Raw genomic sequence first — 3,992 nt, forward strand, 5'->3', positions numbered from 1 at the left:
AGGAAGTGGGGAGAGGAGGAGGGACTCTAGAAATGGCACTGCAACGATCCTGGAATAAAAATGAGGGGCCACAATAAAAAGTGATAAGCACAACCACCTTGAAATTCAACCCTCTGCCCTTTTTGTCAATTTGCTTCTGATAACCTTTTTACTATTTTGTAAATAACTTGAAGCAAGATGGGATAAGTGAAAGAGAGCCCCGATCAGGTTCTATTTTTCACTCTCCTTTATGATTGCTTTAAATAACAATTATACCATTAAAATCAAATCCACTCTTTAGCTTTAGGAAGTATTAACAACAGTCAAGCATTTGAAACATTCATATCTCAAAACCACCACAACAGGCCCCTAAGATTTCTCTTTTCGACAGAAAGGCTGCTCTGGTTCGGCTCATTACTTTCAGTTTTGTTGAGTAGGGGGCATAGCGTGTAGCATCTTGAGTGCAAACGTGTTTGGAATGTCTGTCGGAACTAAGTGGCTCAGGGAGCGACGCCGCAGCCTCTGGCGAGATCTGAGCTTTCTCCCTTTTCACCAGCAGGCGGCGCTATTTTCAGAGCGCCCGCGGCCGCTGCCCCGCCCGGCAAGGTCACTTCCGCTGCGGCCCCGCGAGGTTATTCTCTGCCACGCCTTGCTTGTCTTTTTTGAGGCAGCGTTTCTTCTCGTACTGCTGACTATTAACGTTTCTGAACCACTGTTCCCTTGTGACGGTTTATGCTACTCGAAAACTTGATTCTTGAGTCCTTTGAAAGAGTGGAAATCCTTAAAAAAAAAAAAGTTTGATATTGCGTAATTACTGATTAAACATCTCAAATGCATTTCAACTCAGTCAAGTAAAAAGAGCTTCTGGCCCGACACAGAAGGCAATATATGTTGAAAACTGGAATGCTAAAAAAAAAAATTCTTCCTGTTTATTCCAGACTCTTCTTTAGGTTTAGAGAGCAGGTCGCGAAAATTCAGCTGCGGCGCCATCTGCTGGAAGCGCCACGACGCTGCAAGACTTTGTCCGGGAAGGAGAGGTTGGGTTACAGGTACAGGCCGACCTTTTGCCCAGGGAAAGCTCTGCCACCAAGGTAGCATTCATGTGCCGTCAGCTTACCTAAAAAGAGACTAAACTGACCCCCTACAAGAAAATGGACTCCGTTTTGAGCAGCCCTCCGGACTAAATGAACTGGCATGTGCTATATGTGTTTTCTCTTAGGAAAACCTGAGGCTTCAGGAGAAGATGAGGCTTAAGTCATTTCATTACACCTGCACGGTTCTCAGGTGCAAGACTGAAAACTGAAACTGTTTTCCATCACTGAACACAGGGAAGTATCAGAAACAGAAGTCACAATATATTTGTTCTCCTGAATGGAACTGATACTGCTGAGTGGAAGGAATTTTAAAGGATGAAGAGGATGACAGAAATGAAATTAATATGGGAGTCAGGAGGTGTTAAAATGTGGCCTTGGCCATGCTTTGATTTAAGGTCAGTAAGCTCTACTACCATTTTCCAAACTCTTAAGTCAGTTCTGATTTACTTGATTTTTCTATTTAGGAGACTTCAGGCCCTTTTTACAAAAGGGTCTAAACCCATTTGCAAACACATTTATATACATACTTCAATACAAACCTCAATTCACCATTGTTGGAAACTTTGTTAAAAACCATAATCAGAAACCGCTTGGGGAACTGGAAGGAAGCAGAAGTTTAGAGCAGAATTACAGTTGCCCCACCCATCTGGAAAAATATGGTATCACTGATAGGAAACATTTGTAATGGAGAAATGTTATAATAGTTCTGACCCTTTAGGGCTTGATAATAACATTCTAACGGAAATGAGTTTTTGTGTTCTGGGATGAGCTTATAATGGTTTTCCAGAAAGAGATGAAGTAGCTTTACCAACAATATAATTAACCTACTGGAACCTAAATGGTTATGTAGTTCTTGGGGTCCATGTCATGTGACTTCCATATGCAGTCAGTGTTTTTTAAGGACATCCTTTGATGCTTCAATAACGAAGCCCTCATGGATGAGACCTGAGTCTACTGCCATTGTGAATAGTTTCATAGAGAAAGTGTTAACCCTCCATATAGGTGCTTGAAGAAGATAAACAACTAAGAAAATAGGATGAGATATAAGATAAAAATCCATTGTAATGATGCATGGAAGGACTGTATCAGAGAACTCGAAGATTGATTGTTTTTCTGTTTTGAATGAACAAAGGGTTAATGGGTACCAAATTGTGACCAGTATAGGAAATATTGGATGGCTGATGTCACATCTGTCATACCTCTCTTCTATTAATGTATTTGTAGAGGAAACTCTTTCACAGAAATAAATAGCTTGATAACAGATCAGTGTGGGTGGTGACACAGTGGAGAATTGAGCATCCCTCGATGAAGGTGCTTTCAGGGCCTCTGGCTTGGGACAGTACAGGGTGGGCTCAGAAGTGAGGAGTGAGAGCCAGATACCTTGAGCCCTCATACTCTCTTCCTTTCATTTGGCCCTGGAAACTGAGTTTTTCTCTTCTGAGGCTTTTCTTATTTCATTAACTTGTTTCTTTAGAGGGTTCCTCCACCCTCAGAACAGAACCACATGTACCACCTACCTGTGACTTTCTTCACAGATGTCTAAAGAGTATTCATTGAGCACTATTTCTGGCGAACCCAACATAAAAAGTCTACCCATTCCCTCCACAGTTGAGCTTGGGGTTCAAATATTTTGTATTTGGCAAAAAGCAAGGGAAAATTTTTCTAGAGATGACCTCTCCCTTGACTTTTAGCCTGTTCTAAATCGGGCTTTTGAGAGAATATGACCATGCTTTCAAAAACATGAAACAGATTGAACTTGGGAAAAATTTCTGTCTGGATCCTAGAGTTAGGTAAGTGTGTCTCTCATGGTCAAATCCTGACTTCACAGAGGACTTACCTCTTTTTTTTTTTCTTTTTCACAAAGGACTTGCCTTAACAATGTCAATTCAGCTCACTTTTGTTCTCTCAGCTACGATCAGTCCTCTCCTTCCCTCCCTGCAAAATGTTAAGTTAATGCCTGCTCATTGGTGGGTCCTGGCTTTCTGGCCACTTCCTCCAAGATTTCCTTGACCTCCCCAGGTGAAGGGAGGGTGCTCCTGCTGGTTCCCACCACCTCATGGTTCCCATTATAGCTCTGTGATACCATATTGTCACTGCTTTTCTGTCTGTCTCCCATACTAGACTCTTAAATCCTGTGAAAACAGGGCCGAGGCTATTGTGTTCATTTTGCATCCTCAATGCCTAATTAGTGCTTCAGACCAAGAAGATGTTAGGTAGGAATTCCACATACAGATATGGGAGGAAAAGGTGTTTCTGATGGAGGAACCGGCATGAGCATACACACAGGTGCAGATCTGAAGGAGTGCCTAGGAGTATGAGTGTGGCTTGGCCGAGGCCTGGGAGGGACTGGCAGGGGATAAGCTGGAAAAGTGTCTGGGCTGGTTGTGAACATTGTGAATGTTAGTGTAAGGCGGTGGCCATCGAAAGTTGAAAGAGTGCTCCCTTGAGGGTATACAGCACATGCACTAAAACTGGAACGATACAGGGAGAATTAGCATGGCCCCTGTGCAAGGATGATATGCAAATTCATGAAGTGTTCCATGTTTTTAAAAAAAGTTGAAATAGTTGCAGATGATGGCATTTCTGTCTGGTGTATTATGTATCAGATAAGTGCTTTGCATATAGACTCATCAAAAACATGGAGTCCCAGATCTAGCTCATTTCACTTATGGAAAGATCACTTGGCAGAACTGGTCTACAATGGCTAAACTAGGCAGTTAAATAGACTACTTTTCTCTCGGGAAAAGCTTAGCTTCGTTTTTAATTGAAAACACTATGTTACTTCAAGGACTTCCACCACTTCCCTTGTGACTACTGATCCTAGGATATCCACTGCCCAAGGCACAGAAGCTGGCTGGAATTTGTTGAGGAGATGAAATAAGGTGCTGCACTGTCAGTTTCTTTCTTGGCTCCCAAGAG

General features: G+C 42.4%; 1 pseudogene; it reads left to right on the forward strand.

The window, feature by feature from the left end:
• The first annotated feature begins 3,508 nt into the window (after positions 1–3,508).
• LOC116156621 (U6 spliceosomal RNA) lies at positions 3,509–3,621 on the forward strand (annotated as a pseudogene).
• The last annotated feature ends 371 nt before the right edge of the window (positions 3,622–3,992 follow it).

Source organism: Camelus dromedarius, chromosome 11 (assembly GCF_036321535.1).
Source record: "Camelus dromedarius isolate mCamDro1 chromosome 11, mCamDro1.pat, whole genome shotgun sequence".
NCBI lineage: Eukaryota > Metazoa > Chordata > Mammalia > Artiodactyla > Camelidae > Camelus > Camelus dromedarius.